Genomic DNA, 18925 nt, shown 5'->3' with positions numbered 1-18925 from the left:
GCTTGCCTGGGAGTAAGCCCCAGTGAACTCAGTGGGGCGTACTTCTGAGTGGGCATGAACGGGGTGGCAATGCTAGTCTCCAGTGGGCTCTTCTCCAAAAGAAACCAAAAATACCACTTGGAACTATATACCCTTCTGTCAACCCAACCGGACCATGCTTCATGCACGGGAGGCAGCGGACGCTGCTCCGGGAAGGCTTCTCTGCAGCAACTAATCTGTCAGCAGTGCTCGATTTAAGGGGGGGGGGCTTATGAAATCCAAATCCCCCCCCATTTTGACTTCCTCCCTCATTTTTGCCAAATCATGCCTCCCCAAGCTTTCAAAAAAGGCAATCGCTAAGGGGGACGTCACAAAAGCTAACGGGGGTGGGGGCGCGCCTCCCCCCCCCGGTAATTCGAGCACTGCGTGTTAGTCTTCGAGGTGCCCCCGCTAGGCTCTTTTCGGGGAGGGGGGTGCGTGCGTTTATTTCGGGGAGGGGGGTGCGTGCGTTCATCCCCTCTTTTCGGGGAGGGGGGTGCGTGCGTTCATCCTTTGACCTGGAAGCCCCATGCTGCTGCCATTTCCGCTCCGAAAAGCGCCTCCGCGGTTCTTTCGCCCCCCGGCGGAAAGGAAGGCACTCTGCACATGCTCGGAGGACCTCTCTCGCGCCCGCTGCCCTTTTCTAGGGCTGAGCGCTGGCTCGGAGCGGGAGGGGGAAAGACCGCGAGCCGGCCGCAGAGCGCGCCGTAGGAGGAGCGGGGCTGGGCCGGCGCGGCTCGGCGCGGCGCCTGGTTGCGGCGGTTCCGCCCGCTGGGGCGGCGACTGGGCGGCAGCGAGGGCGGAGCTCCGGGGAGCCGCTGGAGCTGCCGAGGAGGAGGAGGAGGGCAGGACGCGGCGCGGCTGGAGTCCCGCGGGGCGTAAGTAGCGCCATCGGGGCAGGGGGCGGGAGCGGGGCGCCGAGCCGTCTGGGGCGTCCCGAGCTTCGGAGCAACGGCCTCCTCGGTTTGCCAGGGGAGGGCCGGACGGAGCCTGGACGTCTCTTTCAGCAGCAGGAGGATCGGGTCCCTGCCGGGCTCTTGCTGGGGGGGGAGACCCACTTGTGTCTTGACCCCAGAAAGGAACCGGGGAGGGGGCTCAGCTCTGCCCCCACACTGCTCTCCTCCCCCCGCGACTCATTAACATTGTTCAGGGTAGGATGCTATTGGAGACATTGGAAGAAACGGCGTGTGTGAGGAATGATGCCAGGAATGCCTATACCGGGAACTCTCGAGGTCCAGCCCTGCTTGGAAGTGCCCCTCTGATCTAGAAACCCCTGCTTGGAAGTGCCCCCTCTGATCTAGAAAACCATTCCGCCTCCAACCCCATGCGCGTGTGAGGCTGTGTGCTTGTTCAGTTGGAGAGGAAAACGCACTCTGTACATGCTCCCGAGGCCCTCTTTCGTGCCCCCTTCACGAATTTCAGGGCTTGGCGGTCTTGTGGCCTTCGAAACTGGACCCTGGTGGTGAGCCCTTGTGCAGACGCTAAATTACGGCAGTGCCGGGATTGGCACATTCATCTTGGCTGGGTGCGTGAGAGATCCTGCATTTCATGTTCTTTGTTGGCGGGTTTAAAATATAATAACTCCTGACACAGCCCTTGGGAAACAGGCGGCTGCTAGCTTTAAATAAATGCACACGTGTTAATTGTGCATGGAGTAAGAAGTGTCTGTGCTAGAAGGGTGAGACTGGGAATATTGCTTGCAGGTTTGGCGTTCTCAGATCATCCTGAAATTGTGTTCACCTGTAGTGTGTGTCATCATTATATTCTAGAATAAACACCAATTTGCCCTTTAAAATAAAGGGCGATCCATTCCCTTTAGAATAGGAGTCTGCAACTGGAGGGCAGTGGGCCAAGTCTGCCCACTTGAGAGGTACCAGCTGCCCTTTGCCGAAAAGTTGCGCATTTACAGGCAAAACAAAGGTGTGGCTGGAGGGAACAGGAGCCACTGCAGATGGGGCGTGGGCCCTTTAGGCAGGTGTGAGTGGCGGCGGCGGCGGCGTGTTGGCCTGCCATCCCTATTTTTATTCTCAGAGTGGCCCTTCAGGAAATCCAGTTGCTGACCAAGTGGCAGCCTTTTCTCTTTGAGTCCCCCGCTGAGCAGAGGGCCAGACAATGCAATGAAGGTTTCACAACATGCGTTTCTTAAGAGTCTGGAATCTCTTGCTTGGTGGGGTGGGGATGGGTGGACATAACCCCCCTCTCAGCCTTTGGGGTTTAATCTTTGAGGCAGGCCGTACTAATGCATCTCCGGGGATGTCAGTGCTCAAGATGTCAAAAGGCTCCATCTGTCTATTTTAAGGACATGGGGAGGCGGAGGGATTAGCAAGGCAGGCCAGTTATACACCCAAGCCTGCTACCATATGCTTTCTCATTTTCTCTCCCCCAACCCCCGCTCTAACTTTCTCTCCCCCACCTTCTCATCCTTTCTTTCTCTCATGTGAATGGGTTTGATTGCCCTTGGGAGATGTTGTGCATTTATAAGCACAATTTGAGCCAATGCACAGATTTGTGATGGCTAAGCCTTAGTATTTCAATTGCATTCAGTTCGATACCAGCTTCCTGTATCTTTTATTCCTATCTGAACCTTTGTGTGTGACATTTAAAAGCAATATTGTGGTGGTGGTTTCTGTACCTGTTGCTGTGTATATTTGGGGTAGAAACCCGCTTTATTTTCTGGCATTCATGATAGTGCGGTTTTTTTCTCAGTTGAAAAGCGTTTATTACACCAATGTTAGAAATGGCATTTTTACACAGGTGTGATAGGTTTCAATAGTTTCATGAAAGTTAATTTATGCTAGTATTTATGCCCCCTGCCCCCGAGGTTGAAACTCCACTTGTGCTAGGGGACTGTACAATTGCAGGATGTGTTGTGGATGGCTTATTTGGAATAACCGGTGTTTTGGTTGGGAAATACAACACCCCAAAAGGACTTTGTTTTGGCAGAACTGCTTCCAGTGGTCAGTTGGGGAGTGAACATTGAGTGAACATCAACATTTTTATTAATGACTTGGAGGAGGAGGTGCAGGGAATCCTGATCAAATTTGCAGATGACACAAAATTGGGCGGGATAGCTAATACTTTGGAAGACAGAAACAAAATTCAAAGTGATCTTGATAGACTGGAGCTCTGGGCAGGAAACAACAGAATGACATTTAATAGGGATAAAGGCCAAGTTCTGCACCTAGGAAAAAGAAAGCAAATGCACAGTTACAAGTTGGGGGACACTTGCTCAACAATACTACAAGCGAGTAGGATCTTGGAATTGTTGTACATCACAAGCTGAATATGAGCCATCCATGTAATGTGGCTGCAAAAAAGGCCAATGCTCTTTTGGGCTGCATTAATAAAAGCATAGCTTCCAAATCTTGGGAAGTACTAGTTCCCCTCTACTCAGCACTGGTTAGGCCTCATCTTGAGTACTGTGTCCAGTTCTGGGCACCACACTGTAAGAAGGATGCAGACAAGCTGGAGAGGGTTCCGAGGAGGGCAACAAAGATGATCAGGGGACTGGAAACAAAGCCTTATGAGGAGAGACTGAAAGAACTGGGCATGTTTAGCCTCGAGAAGAGAAGACTGAGGGGAGACATGATTGTGCTCTTCAGGTTCTTGAGAGGTTGTCACAGAGAGGAAGGCCAGGATCTCTTCTTGATCATCCCAGAGTGCAGGACATGGAATAATGGGCTCAAGTGACAGGAAGCCAGATTCTGGCTGGACATCAGGAAAAAATTCCTGACTGTTAGAGCAATACGACAATGGAACCAATTCCCTAGGGAGGTGGTGGGCTCTCCCACACTGGAGGCATTCAAGATGAGGTTGGACAGCTACCTGTCAGGGATGCTCTGACTTGGATTCCTGCATTGAGCAGGGGCTGGATGTGATGGTTTTATAGGACCCTTCCAACCCTACTATTCTATGATTCTGTGATTCTATGAATGAACACTGAGGTCAGTTGGGGAGTGAACAATTGGGGAGTGAACACTGGCTAGGAATAAACAGCCTGAGAGGGCTTTGTTTTGGCAGAACTGCTTCCGGAGGTCAGTTTGACCTGCCGCTAAGGTTAGCAGGATGGGAGATGGGGCACAGTAAAGATACCATTTAGTCCTTATATAAAGCTTCATAGAGTGTTTAGGCCGGGAGTGGGGAACGTCTTTCAGCCAGAGAGCCAAACTCCATTTTGGAGGGGCGAGGGGGGGCAGGGACATTCCAGTGGTAGGAGGAGCTGAAGACAAAAAGGGCGAGGCCAGAGGCAAAAGGGGCGGATCCTTTTAGAATGGGTGGGGGGAAAGATGCAAGATCTGGAAAACTACCCAATGCTCAGCAGTCAGGTTTAAGCGGGTGTGGCCAGGAAAAGGGGGCACAGCCTTCTGGGAAACCTGCAGTAGTTCAGTAGGTCTGGCAGTCTGATCATCTCCCTCTTCCCCCACCTTCTGCCCTGGGATTTTTGTTAATCTTTGTGTCTCTAGTACGGCTGCTTTGTCAGCCATGTGGTTAGCTTCCAAATACTTATGCAATGTGGACATCGAAGGATGCGAGAGCGACGTCGGGGCAGGGACAGACGCGAGTCCCTTCCATCTAATGCCTGGTTCCCCCACATGTGTACATCTCTTTGTTTTCTTAGTCCTGCATCAAAATGTTTACCTGCCAACATTTTCAGGGCAAAGGGTGTGCCTTCAAGGAGAGGCAGAATGTTTTTTTCTTTCCTGAAGAACTTTATGTTTGTAAGAACTGGTACATTTTATGCACCTGTTTGCAGCCCTGCTCAGTTGCTGCCTTGGGTGCCATATTTTATTTATGTATTACATTTCTATCCCACCTTTCTTCCATCATGGAACTCAAGGTGGTGACATGTGGTGCCCAGACGGTTTCCCCTCCAAGCGCTGACCAGACCCAAACCTGCTTAGCTTCAGCATGGTGGCTGCCTCCTGTGCCTTCAGACTGTGCCGTGTTTCAATGGGTTGCTTTCAGTGTTGCTACAGTTAAAGCAGAAGGTAGGTTGCTGGATGATATTCTGTAGACTGGGTTTCCGTTCCTCTGTTTCCAGAGGGATAGTCATCTTAGTCAATTGCAGCAAAAACAACTAAGAATGTTGTGACACATTAAATACTAACACATTTATTCTGGCATGCGCTTTTGTGGACTATAGCTGACTTCATCGGATGCATGGAGTATTCGGGAGAGTTTCAGGTTTATATACTGTACATATGGGTGTGTGTGTGTGTGTTTGTGGTGGGGCATTGTAAACAGTGAGGTATAGAAGGAAATTAAATGCAAAAAGTGACAATCACATTATTAACAGTGGCTGATCACAGTGCAATTATTGCTGATAACACAAACACTCTCCATTGCAAATACACAAAAATAAATAGTAAATAAAAGCATGCTAATAAATAAGTAAAAGAATGTTTACTTTCCCTGATTATTTATTGATAGCAATAACTAAGGGAAAGTTCCAGAGACCATAGGAGAGCTCGGAAACCCCTCCAAGGTCAGAGGCAGTGCTCCAACCTTGGAAGGGGGAGTTGGAGATCGGAGCCCAGACCCCTCCCACTCGCAGCCAGCAGGGAGAGAACTGTGCCTGCTGCCTCTTCAAGGCCTGAAAAGCAGCCTCGGAGGAGGAGGAAAGGGGCGTCCAGGTGGGCGGGAGGGGAGGAGACTGGAGAGGACAAAATGCGAGATACCCTGAGCCTCCTCCAGCCTCTGTCCCTCCCTCTCCAAAATGCCCTTGCTAGGTGGGCTAAAAAGCCTGTCTGATGAAGACACCCAAGGTGGAGGACAGGAAGCAAAGACTGCCTCTGCCGCTCTTCCCACCTTGCCAGCTTCAGCCCGGCAGGGCACAGGACGCTCGGGAAGCCTCTGAGTCTGTGGGCTTCTGAGTGGTGAGGGCGCAGTCGATAGGATTGCCTCTCTACATGCCTCTTTTTCTTCTCAATTGCTGTTTGGATCTAGATTAGGCTGTAGTGCAGGGGTGGACAGCTTGTGTCCCTCCAAAGTGTTAGCCTACAACTCCCATCACCCTAGCCAGCATAGCAGGGTTTGTGGCTCAGTGGTAGATCCCTTGCTTTGCAAGCAGAAGGTCCCACGTTCAATTCCCGGCATCTCCAGGTAGGGCTGGAAAAACTCCTGCTGGAAAGACTGGAGAGCTGCTGCTGCCAGTCAGTGTCGACAGTATGGGGCTAGATTGGTATAAGGGCATGGTCTGAAAGCACATGAGGCAGCCATGTTGCTGAAGCTAAGCAGGTCTGGGTCTGGTCAGTACTTGGAAGGGAGACCACCTGGGAACCGCATGGAGCCACCTTGATTTCCACGATGGAACAAAGGGGGGATAGAAACGTAATAAATAAATAAGGCAGTGTCTGACGTTCCCATGCTTGCTGGCATGCGGGGGCTGATGGATTGCCCCAATTTCTCTAGTAGCTCCATTTCTGCTGTCCCTGCCTGGAAATTGGGCAGGCAGAGATGGTGGCACTAGGGGTGATCCAGAGATCAGTGTGGACCTCCCTCCCGGGGCCAAGAGTCTGACTTAGTAGAAGGCAGCTTCTTACGTTCCTAGACAAAGGTGAGGGATGATGGGAGTTGTAGGCCATAACACCCAGAGGGCCACAAATGGCCTAACCCTGCTGTAGCAAAGCCAGGGTGGCGGGAGATGCAAAATGGTGGCTCAGGCGGGAGCCTGTTACATACAGCGCCGCACAAGCGCTACGCTGGGATGAGTTGCATATGCAATTGCAAACGGTTATCTCCGTCACTACCAGTGGCGGCTGGTGGCTCCGTTGTCAGTGGGGCGGTGCATCTGCTCTGGGTTTCAGTCAGAACCAGCCAGAAGTTTAAGGAGCTATCCAGAGTTCTGACTGAAACCCAGAGCGGATTCATTGCCCCACCGACATCGGAGCCACCAGCCTCCACTGGTCACTGCAGTCCACAAAAGCTTCTGCTCCAATAAACTAGTTAGTGTGCAAGGTTCCACTAAACCAGGGGTGCAGAACTTCAGGCCTGTAGGCCAAGTTTGGCCCTCCTGGTGTCCCAATCTGGCCCTTCAGGGTTCCTCAGATGCCCCCTGGCCCCGCCTACTTTCTCCTGACTACTGATTGTTTGGTGGTTTTTCAACTCTTGCATATTTTTCCCCTTCTAAAAGAGGCTCAACACCCCTCCCTCCCACTAGACCCTTTGTTTATGTCTGGTGCCTTCCAGGTGTTTGGACTTCAATTTACATCAGCCCCAGCCAGCATGGCCAGTGATTAAAATAAAATGCTGGGAGTTGTAGTCCAAAACATCCAGAGAGTACCAGATGGGGGACAGATATAACAGACTATTACTGCTACCCCTCCAGACATTTGTGCAATGTTACCATTGCGATCCTTTCAACAAACCTGTAAGGTAGGTCAGTGTTGTTATATCCCTATAATGCAGATGTGTAGCTGAGAGTGACTGAGTTGCCTGTAGCCACCTAGTAAGCTCATAGCAGTGATGAGATTGGAACTGGACAACCGGTTTGCAACTTGGTCTCTTATGAGCAGCACTAGACATTTTGCAGAACTGGACTGATGCAGAAAACCGCATCCTTGTGTCTAACTCTCCCCCAAATGCCCTGTAATGACTAGCGAAACCCACTGTGCTCTGAATTTTCCTGCCCCTACTCCACATCACTAGCTGACACTGCAAAGGGAACAACTCACAATATGATGATGACACATCATGGAGTTTCAGTAGATGTTAGAGAGGCTGGGGGAGAACCAGACGTGGGGACACCATTTTTTGGTGGGAGCTCCATGACTTAACATGAGTTAGAGAGAGACAGATGTGGGATCTCTGTGGCTTCCGTGAGTTTAAGCGTGAGTCACGGGGATGCCATTCTTGGCTGGAGCTCCATGTCTACTATGAGTTTGAGAGGGGTGGGGATGCCATTTTCAGCAGAACTCCATGTCTTCATAGAATCATAGAACAGTAAGGTTGGAAGGGGCCTACAAGGCCATCGAGTCCAACCCCCTACTCAGTGCAGGAATCCAGGTCAGAGCATCCCTGACAGATGGCTGTCCAGCCTTGTCTTGAATGCCTGCAGTGTGGGAGAGCCCACTACCTCCCTAGGTCATTGGTTTCATTGTCGTATTGCTCTAACAATCAGGACATTTTTCCTGATGTTCAGCCGGAATCTGGCTTCCTGTCACTTGAGCCCATGATTCTGTGTCCTGCACCCTGGGATGATCGAGAAGAGATCCTGGCCTTCCTCTCTATGATAACCTCTCAAGTACTTGAAGAGTGCCATCATAACTCCCCTCAGTCTTCTCTTCTCAAGGCTAAACATGCCCAGTTCTTTCAGTCTCTCCTCATAGGGCTTTGTTTCCAGTCCCCTGATCATCTTTGTTGCCCTCCTCAGAACCCTCTCCAGCTTGTCTGCATCCTTCTTAAAGTGTGGTGCCCAGAACTGGACACAGTACTCAAGATGAGGCCTAACCAGTGCTGAGTAGAGAGAAACTAGTACTTCCCAAGATTTGGAAGCTATGCTTCTATTAATGCAGCCCAAAAGAGCACTGGCCTTTTTTGCAGCCACATCACATGGCTGGCTCATATTCAGCTTGTGATGTACAACAATTCCAAGATCCTTCTCGCTTGTAGTGTTGTTGAGCCATGTATCCCCCATCTTGTAACTGTGCATTTGCTTCCTTTTCCTAGGTGCAGAACTTGGCCTTTATCCCTGTTAAATATCATTCTGTTGTTTCCTGCCCAGTGCTCCCGTCTATCCAGATCACTTTGAATTTTGTTTCTGTCTTCCAAAGTATTAGCTATCCCGCCCAATTTTGTGTCATCTGCAGATTTGATCAGCATTCCCTGTGCTGCCGCCTCCAAGTCATTAATAAAAATGTTGAAGAGCACTGGGCCCAGGACTGAGCCCTGCGGTACCTTGCTCGTTACCTCTCCCCAGTTTGAGAAGATCCCATTGATAAGCACTCTTCGAGTCCGATTCTGTAGCCAACTGTGGATCCACCGGATCATTCTTTCATCTCGCCCACTTTGAGCTAGTTTGCTCATCAGGATATCATGGGGCACTTTATCGAAAGCTTTGCTGAAGTCGAGGTGTATGATGTCTACAGCATTCCCACAGTCCACAAGGGAGATTACTTGTTCAAAAAATGAGATCAGATTTGTCTGGCAGGATTTGTTTTTGACAAATCCATGTTGGCTTCAAGTAATCACTGCATTGTTTTCTAGGTGCTTACAGATGGATTGCTTTATAATCTGCTCCAGAATTTTCTGAGGGATTGATGCGAGACTGACTGGTCTGCAGTTCCCAGGTTCCTCCTTTTTACCCTTTTTGAAGATAGGGACAACATTAGCCCTCCTCCAGTCATCTGGCACTTCCCCCATCCTCCATGATTTCTCAATGACAATAGACAGTGGTTCTGAGAGTTCTTCTGCCAGCTCCTTTATTACAGTCTTCCATGAGTCTAGCCCCATCCTTCTCTAGTAAGTTACGCTAGTGCGTGTGTATTCTGTGGATACCTGTACTCCACTTCAAAGAGTGTCATCAGATCTCTACTCGACCTTATGATGTACCCAACTTCAAAATGTAAAGTGAGAAGCAGCTCTGATTGTTTCTTTCCCCTGCAGTCTAGGTCAGCATTACAAGAATGACCTCGCCGGGTGAGAATCTTTGCATCTTGCTAACACGTACAGATCTGTGTTCAGCTTTCAGCTTAGATATTCTTCACGCCTGCATTTGTCCTTAACTTCAGTTGATTAATCTTGGCTTTGTCTGAACTTGTCTCACTTCTTCCCCGTGGATTCATACAGTATGAAAGCAAACTCCTTGCAAGAGGGGGAGCGGTTGGTGCAAGTTGGGTTTTTTTTTCCTGGAGAGCTGTTCTTTGATAGCACTTGTCTGCACTGTAATTATAAACACCGCCCCACCGCAAAAGGAGCTTTTGCTGGGCAGATTGCCAACTCCGAATTGTCACTGTAGTTCCAGATGCAAGGAGACAATATGCCAATAGTTCTGCACCTCCAGTGACTGCCTTGCTTTGGCATCTGCACAGCGCAATCTTTCCCAGGACAGATGTGGAGAAGCAGCGGTACCAATGAGGCACAGCTATGCCTTTTGTGTTGGGAAGAGAAATAGTATTGTCGTGACAATGCTGTGGCATTACGTCAAGTGAGGAGACGATAGTCTCATTTTTGTTTGGCTTTGGTTGCTTGCTGATGGACACGGCTGGTCAGCTGATGCTTCTGCAACTAGCTCAAGATGCTTGCCCAGCGGCTAGGCTAGGAGATGTTTCTTCACAGACCATTGATGGCTTGTGGCTATTGAGGTAGGACACACCCCACGTATTCAAGTGAGATCTGAAGAAACAGCTGGGAGTTGCAGGGGGGCTAGCAAAGGAGACAAGAGGCTTGAGTTTTGCAGGTGGCTGGAAGAAGAAGAGAGAGTTGGGGAGGGCTCCAAGTAGATGCCCTTTGCTTTGTGGGGTGGGTGGGAACTGATACTCAGTTACAGACTAGTTCTGTTTGAGTTCCTGTCTTGCTCCCCCGTGTTCAACGCCTTTGTAAAACATTATAAGCAAAAGTACTCTAAGCCTCCAGTGCTTTTCCCTCACAAGGAACCCTGTTAACTGAATTTGTGTTGTTTGGAGAAGAGAGGACAGCACAGTTGTGAATGAAGCAGTATTGAAACAAATGGGTACAGGGGTTGTTCACACAACATGCTGACCCACACTCAGTGGTTGAGTGTGGGTTATTCATTGAACCATGGGTTGTTTGTTGAATCGTGGGGTAGCATGAACCTGGGCTATTTTCCACGGGGTGGCTTGTTCACCACCCTGAACAACCCAACAACAAACCATGGGTTCTCAAGTTGGTTTGCTCAAGAATAATAATATATTAATAATAAGAATAATAAGAACCACACTGCATGGTTAACAAACCACCCTGTGGAAAATGTCCTGGGTTGAGACAACACACTAACCGACAGTTCAACAACAACCCTCACTCAACCCACTGAGTGTGGGTTATTGTGTTGTGCGAACCCAGTCACAATGTGAAGTCAGCTCAAGAACTGGTACAAATTCAACAAATGCCAGCAACTAGTACAAGTGGTGCGAGAACAGGCCCCGGGCCTATGAAGTAGGCATAGCTGTAGGATAGGACCCAGTCCTGGAGACTGTAGATGAAAAATTGGGAAATGTATCATTTGGGGAATATGGATATATTTGACAGGAAACACTGTGGATCTCATTAGGGAGATCTTTCATCACCCCTCCCAAGGCCAGCTAAGCCTTGGGGCAAAAAATATCTCCCTCTGGCTTTAATTTCCACTGCATCAGGCTGTGCAATCAATAATTTTTTGTTTTGTCGTCAGTTCAGCAGGGAGGACTATTTGGCCCAGCCTCTTGTATTTTAAACTTCTTTCTTTCTTTCTTTCTTTCTTTCTTTCTTTCTTTCTTTCTTTCTTTTCCTTTTGCATTTCTGACTCTTTCTGAATTTTGCTGTCCCTTTGTGATGAGGTTTCCCATGTTAACCCTCTCCAGCATTTGGCTGTGTGTCTCAGTTAGCAGCTTCTTCCATTCGAATGCCAGGCAGATTTGGGATAGGGAAAACAAATCCAAACTTTTCATACAATAAACTAGTAAAAAATAATCCTTGGTGATTCATTTTTAATTTATATCAAACGTATAGTTTCAGTGTTGATTTCAGCCATCAGCTTTCTGGGCTTCTGCGTAGGGGTGGTAGTGGTGAAGACATTTCTGTCTTGCTCCATATAAAGGTGTTCAGACAAACATCCCATACATCGGCAGTGCAGAACCTCTCTCAGGCCGAGAGCTGAGTTCTTTTCTAGGGAAGCTGTTGGAGGTGGGTGGGGCCAAAACCAAAGGGGGTGGGCCAAAGGCAAAACGGGTGGGGATCAAAATACCAGCATATCTTAGCTTAAAGCTCTTTCTGCCAGTTAACTAAAAGCTTTTCTACATGAGGCTGTTTATCACTGTATCTACTTTCAGTTTTGTCGCAGAATTGAGATCTAAGCTCTACTCAAAGAGCTTTGCCTTTCCTGCTTGTCCACGACATAACCTCTAGGTGGCGCTGTGCTATAGTGCAATAGCACAAATACAACAAATAGGAAACAACCTTTTCCTTTGCTTTTGGGAATAATACCGCATTTTCCCCACTCTAAAACAAAAACAAAACAGGAAAGCGCTCTTAAAAAACAGACGTGAAAGTGGAGGATCATGACATCGTATAAAGCACTTAAAACAACCATGAGTAAGGAATCACGAGTGCACAATAAATGCCTTGTGTAGAAAAGCTCTAAGCCTTAGGAAAGGCACTTCATCCTTTCAGAATGTGGAAAAAAACTGTACAAAAGCTGGGAAGCCACCAAATGGTCAGGGGTTGGGGGGAAAAGGGGCATGGCCATCTGGGAAATCCTGGAGAGCTGGATTGGGACCACAGGTGGGCTGGATTTGGTCCCTGGGTCTGAGCTTCTCCACCCCACCATCCGTGTTAAGGAAAGGACTGGGGTTACGCGATTATGTATTTGGCATATGTGAGAGGGCCCTATAGGCACCTGAAGGTCCTCCCTGCAAAGGGGGCCTGAGTCCTGAGTCCATGGGGTGCGTCGTCGCTAAGTAGCCATCAACCATCAACAGTTGGTGAAGAAAAATCTCCTAGCCCACTTCCTATTTATGGTCTCTATATATGCTGAGGAATCATATTTTCCCTGCAATAAGCTGCAGTATTGTGTCACTGAGAAGTTTTAAAAAGTCAGTTGAACAAACAGAGGTATAAGCGCAATACATTTCCTCTATTTTATTTATTTATTTATTGCATTTATACCCCGCCTTTTTCCCTCTTGCAAGGAACCCAAGGCGGCTTACTTTATCCTCCTCCTCTCCGTTTTATCCTCCCAACAACAACCCTGTGAGGTAGGTTGGGCTGAGAGTCTGTGACTGGCCCCAAAGTCACCCAGTGAGCTTCCATGGCCAAGTGGGGACTAGAGCCTGGATCTCCTGGCTCCCAGTCCAGCACTTTCACCACTACACCACACTGGCTCTATTTCTGTCATTCAGGCTGTGAGTACCATTGTTTAGGTAGCCAAAACAGCACCACCCACACACAAGAGGGAGGTATCAGCAGGCTTGGGGGAAATGTTTTGCAGAAGCACAAAAATATTTGAGGGGGGGGGACCCCCATGAGTGAGGACTGAGTGTGCTCAGTAGCCATACTGACCAACTTTTGGGGGAATGGAGTGTCTGGAAAGGCAGCAAAGTATACTGCAACTGGTCCCACTTGTACTATTTATTGATTATTGATCAGGCCTTTAATTGCCAAAGGAAGTAACTTCATCATTGCTGATATCTATTGACACTGATGCTTTGCTGCTTCCTTTCTCTGCTGCAACATTTAACAGCAATAATAATGTTTCAGTGCCCCCCCCCCCCCGGTGGCAGGGCGATTTCTTCTTTATCCATCCAAAAGCCAGTGTAGCCCCTGCAAAAAAAACAACGCCAAGACACAAACAGATGATATTTTTGGTCTTGAGATGCTGTGGTTTCCTAGAGCGAGAGCGAGAGACAGGAAAGGGGGGAGTTAACAATTCATAGCCATGTTTGGAACAAGGACAACCTTCTTTGGATCCAGCTCAGCAGAGCCTGTGGGCCTCAGATCAGGAACTTTATCTAGCTAGTAATCGCATCAGCCCGCTGGCTTTTTGAGTGGGGCGACCGGCAAGTTGAGTTCTCAGTGAATGGCAGTACCCTTATTCATCTGTGAGGAGCCATTAAATATTTGCACACTGACTGTAGATGAGTGGTCATGGCAGGCTTCTACAATTGTTTGAAGAGTAACAAGTAAGTGACTTTAATTATACTTTGCTTCCCTCCCTCCTTCTCCTCCCACCTTCCTTTCGAAGTGTGCTGACTGTAGCGGATAATAGAATCTAGAGTCAACATTCAATTTCACCCTCCCTTTAAACATTGTACTGTATTGCATGCAAGAATAAAAATCTCTGCATCCCATAAAATGTTTTAGATTGTAAACCTGCAGGCAGTTGATTTTTTAAAAAAAATTGTTTGCACAAAATGCCTAGATCTTAGGTGCTTAAGAAAAAGGGTTTTTAAAAAAATCACCCACCAAATGAAACATTTATTCTGCTATCCTAAAAGTGTCATTTTTATAAGGATATTGATCATTAAGACTGCAATCATATGCAGACTTACCCGTGAAGTCGGGGAATAAATCTCCTTGGATGTAGTGGGACTTACTTCTGAGTAAACACGTGTAGAATTGCGCTGTATGGCTGTGATCCTATTCAAAATTATTTGAGACTCAAGTCCTGTGGAACAGAGTGGGACTTACTTCTGAGTAAACTTTCATAGGATTGCACAATAAGACTACAATAGATTATCAGTATGAAAGAGCCTTGTCCTTTCATTGTTTCTAAGGTATTTTCTCTCGGTATGATCAGTTTGAGAGAGAAGATGCTTTCAGATGAGTTAAGCTGTTTGTGAAGTCATATATGGAATACAGGGGGGAAAGGGTTCAGATTTGTTTAAATCATGTAGGTTTAAAATATTGAATGATATCAATAATATGAGTGTTCTGTCTGCAGAAAGAAGAAAGGGATTGTTAATTTTTTAAAAAATGTGGGCAGCATTATAAAACAGTCTTTTTTTGCGGGGGCAGGAGGTTAAAATTAAAAGGTTTTATTTATTAAATGGTTTTATTGCAAAGTGGAAAAGGAATGGAACAGTGCAAGGCTATGTCCATGCTCCTTTTTAAATTTAAATTTTATTAATTTTAATAAAAAGTCAATAAAATTAGTTATAGAAATTATCATATGTATACATTCATATTCCCATTTAATTCCCCAACCTCCCCTGCCCTCATTAATAGTTATCTCAACTCTTTGCACATTTAAGTGCAAAGGAGGGGCTGCTACTCAGTGGAAGAGCACGTGTTTTACATGGAGAAGATTCCAAGTCTGATCTTCAGCATTTCCAGGCAGGGCAGAGAAAGAATTCTGCGTGAAACTCTGGAGAGTTGCTGCCATTCAGTGTCTTCAGTACTGGGCTAGATGGACCAATGGTCTTACTTAGTATAAGGCAGCTTACAATGTTTCTAGGATGAAACCTAAGAAGATCCTGTATTTTTCCAACTCATAAATTAAGGGAAAAGACGGACAGATAGCCTGATTGGGTATAAGGCAGCTTCCAATGTTCATATAACCTGCAGACTGCAAGAGATGTTTATTCTTGCATCAAACAGATATACAAAACAAAGTAGCAGTACTGATGACATAAGGAGTCTTTGGGTTCCAGGGAGACCAAGCCCTTGGCTTGTTGCAGCACAGCTGGAGTCCTGCAGATTATAACAGGTGGCGCAGGGAGGATGGCAGAGTGCAGGTGACAGGAACAGGGGAGGGATGGGAGAAGCTACGTCTGCATTAGGGAATTTAAAACCACACACACATTCTCCGTTTTTTATTTATTTATTTTTACATTTCTATCCTGCCTTTTTTCCTCTTGCAAGGAACCCAAGGCGGCTTACGTGATCTTCCTCCTCTCTATTTCATCCTCGCAACAACCCTGCGAGGTAGGTTAGGTTGAGAGTCAGTGACTGGCTCAAAGTCACCCAGTGAGGTTCATGGCTGAGTGGGGACTAGAACCCGGATCTCCTGAGTCCTGGTCTGTCTGACACTCTAACCACTACACCACACTTGCCAAGTGTGACCTGGCAAGCCTCGTTTAAGCCTCGTTTAAGTTCATTGAGATCTTTATCAAAATGCCAGAACAAGTACCCATTTCTTGCTGTACCCATTTCTCTCTCTCTCTTTTCTGGAAGTCGCTTACAGTGACTTTCATTTCTCCCCTTTCCATCTCTCCTGCCTGTCTTTGGCTCCCAGCACAAACTAAATATCAAGTGTGCCATTACAAATAGGGCATAATTTAGCTCCTCGGGCTTTGCCAATTATCTGTGCAGGCTGCCAGTTTTCAAAGATGAATATAGCAGGTCAGAATTTACACAAAATATTTGGCTTGTGAACGTTTCAGTAGAATGAGAGAACAGACTTCTTTGAATGTTCCCTAACTGTACTTAACACACTCTCTACCTCAGTTCTTTCCCTCCTATCGCATGCTTGCATAGCCACATTTTTGTAAAGCCAGTCAATTATGGACTGTCCAGACATCTGCCACATTGTTAGCGCAAGGTATTACATCAGAAGGCCTACTTGAATGACAGTGTGATTATGGGCACCCAGTCACATTGTTTTAGTTGCATTAGTTGTTAAATATAGAGTTGGCAAACAACATTAATGCTTAATGGCCATCACTGTCTTTTATCATCACACACAGCAATATCCTTTTTCAGAATAGGAATGACAAGGCATGCAAGATGATGCATTATGTTTGCTCTGTACACTTTGGAAGATCTGAATAAGTGCAGGGAAGGGAGGGGTGGGCCATCTGCTCTCCACCGCTATAGCATCATCGTTTTATCCAGGGTGCTTCTAGCCAAGACTTTTTCTGTGAAATTACACTGCCTAATTTGTGGAAGTTTACACGGGGTCCAGACATTGTCCTCTTCAGTTTGTAGCCCTCCTGTGCATTTCCACCTCTTCTTCCATCTTTTTTCTGACCAGAAAAATCTGTTAAGGAGGGAAAGACGGAATAGGTGCACGCCTTTTCACTGTGACCACTAGGGGGACCCCAAGAAAAGTACTGTGGTCCTCTCTTTCTCTCACTTTCAGTGGCATGGCAGCCACAGGTAGTGAGTGCACAAGTCTTTATTTGCACTTCCCTTACATCGGACCAAAAGAGTCCGAAAGGCCCTGCCTAGTTGTTTGTACCACTTTAACTGTCGAAGGACATTGGTGGAAGATTCAGGACAGATAAAAGGAAGGACTCCTTCACACAGTGCATAAACTATGGATTCGCAAGACATAGTGATGGCCACCAAATTCCTGAAGGAAAAGGCTACTAATCCTGATGGCTACATGCTACCTCCAGTATCAGAGGCAGTATGCCTATGTACACCAGTTGCTGGGGAACATGGGTGGGAGGGTGCTGTTGCACACATGTCCTGCTTGTGGGTTTCCCATGGGCAGCTGGTTGGCCATTGTGTGAACAGAATGGTGGACTAGATGGACCCTTGGTCTGATCCAGCAGGGCTCTCCGTATGTTCTTATGTTCCCCTGAGAATCCTCAGAATTGTAGAGGTGGCTGCAACTTCACTGATAGAGCTCCATAGCTCAGTGGTAGAACACATGGATTGCATGCAGAAGGTACCAGGTTCAATCCCTGCCCTCTCCAGTTAAAAGGGTGATGGGAAAAAAACTCTTTCTGCTTGAGACCTTGGAGTTCTGTTGCCAGTCGGTGTAGACATTATAATGGGTCTGACAAACAAATAGTCCGAACTTGTGTAGAACAGCTTCTTATGTCTCTGGTCCCCTTTACAGAACTACAGTTCCCAAAGTTCTGCGGGAAGAGGGAATAACAAATCAAGGTAAGTGTTGTGTTGGAAATGATATGCTCTTGCTAAATTCCAAATGCACATAGCTATCAAGACAAACAATGACAGCATCGTCTGGTCGAAAGGAGGCCAAAACAAGTCCCACAGATAAATAAGTGATGCCAATGGGGTAGAATGGCATTTTTTGGATTCCTCCTTGCCTTGCAAGAAACCTCAAAGCTACTCCTCAGACTCGCATTTAAAGACACCCAGATGATGCACAGATGTTTCCCCTCGATTAATAATGCAAATTGCTGACTCTCGGATGGACCTCTTCTCTTAAGAGTGGGTTTTGTTAAGCTGTGCTCTACAGGTCTCTGGTGGAGCCTTCAGGATGATTGAATTGGGTTCCGATCTACATTACAAACCCATCTTGTTCTTCTGTTAATTGGACTGTCATGGCTTTCCCCCAAAGAATTCTGGGCATTGTAGTTTGTGGAGGATGATGAGATTACTCTATCAGAGATCCCTACCTTCCCTTGTGGAACGCTAACTCCATAGCTCAGTGGTAGAGTGCATGCTTGGCATTCAGAAGGCTCCAGGTTCAATCTCTGGCATCTCCAGTTAAAAAGGAATGGATGGGTGGCCAGTCTTGGGAAGATCCTCTTTGCCTGAGGCCTCAGAGAGCCACTGCCAGTCCGTGTAGACCAGGGCTGTTGAATTTCTTTCAGCCCAAGGGCCAAATTCCTATCAGGGGCTGCATTCCAATGGGGTGGGTGGGGTGAAGACAAAGGGGTGGGGCTGAAGGCAAAAGGGGTGGGGCCAAAAGCAAAGGGGCGGGGCCAAAATTACAAAAATATAGCAAATTTTAATTTAAAGCTCTTACTGCCAGTAAGTAGGCCTTAAAAGAGGCATCTCAGCCTTTTAGCATGGGAAGCCGCAAAGGCTGGGAAAGCATCAAATGACTGATGCTTGGGGGGAAGGGGGCCTGGCATTCTTGGGAACCCAGTAGGGCTGTTTTTGGCCCCTGGGCTGGAGCTTCCCCATAAGAACATAAGAGCCCTGCTGGATCAGACCAAGGGTCCATCTAGTCCAGCATTCTGTTCACACAGTGGCCAACCAGCTGTCAACCAGAAACCCACAAGCAGGACACAAGTGCAAGAGCACCCTCCTGCCCATGTTCCCCAGCAACTGGTGTACAGAGGTAGACTACCTCTGACATTGGAGGTAGTGTATAGCCATTCGGACTAGTAGTCATTGATACCTCCTCCTCCAGGATTTTATCTAACCCCCTTTTAAAGCCACCCAGAATCGATGCCCATCACCACGTTGTATGGTAGCGAGTTCCATAGTTTAAGTACGTGCTGTGTGAAGAAGCCCTTCATTTCATCTGTCCTGAATCTCCTACTAATCAGCTTGATGGGATGACCCCAGGTTCTAGTATTTTGAGAGAGGGAGAAAAATATCTCCCTAT

The 18925-nt window shown here is 47.5% G+C and overlaps 1 protein-coding gene across 2 annotated transcripts in view; it reads left to right on the top strand.

Moving 5' to 3' along the window:
• The first annotated feature begins 731 nt into the window (after nucleotides 1-731).
• The window catches only part of KIAA1210 (KIAA1210 ortholog), a 57734-nt gene continuing 39540 nt past the window's right edge, over nucleotides 732-18925 (top strand). The window contains exons 1-2 of one of the 2 annotated variants that reach the window (XM_084813741.1): nucleotides 845-896; nucleotides 17459-17505. The gene's annotated coding sequence lies outside the window, so the exon portion shown is untranslated. Of the gene's footprint in view, nucleotides 897-17458; nucleotides 17506-18925 lie in introns of both variants that reach the window. The other variant, XM_084813738.1, reaches the window with a different exon arrangement.

This window comes from Heloderma suspectum, chromosome 9, assembly GCF_057233095.1.
Source record: "Heloderma suspectum isolate Gila_16-S chromosome 9, 16-S_ref, whole genome shotgun sequence".
NCBI classification, from domain to species: domain Eukaryota; kingdom Metazoa; phylum Chordata; class Lepidosauria; order Squamata; family Helodermatidae; genus Heloderma; species Heloderma suspectum.
This window is presented reverse-complemented; position numbering and strand designations above follow the sequence as displayed.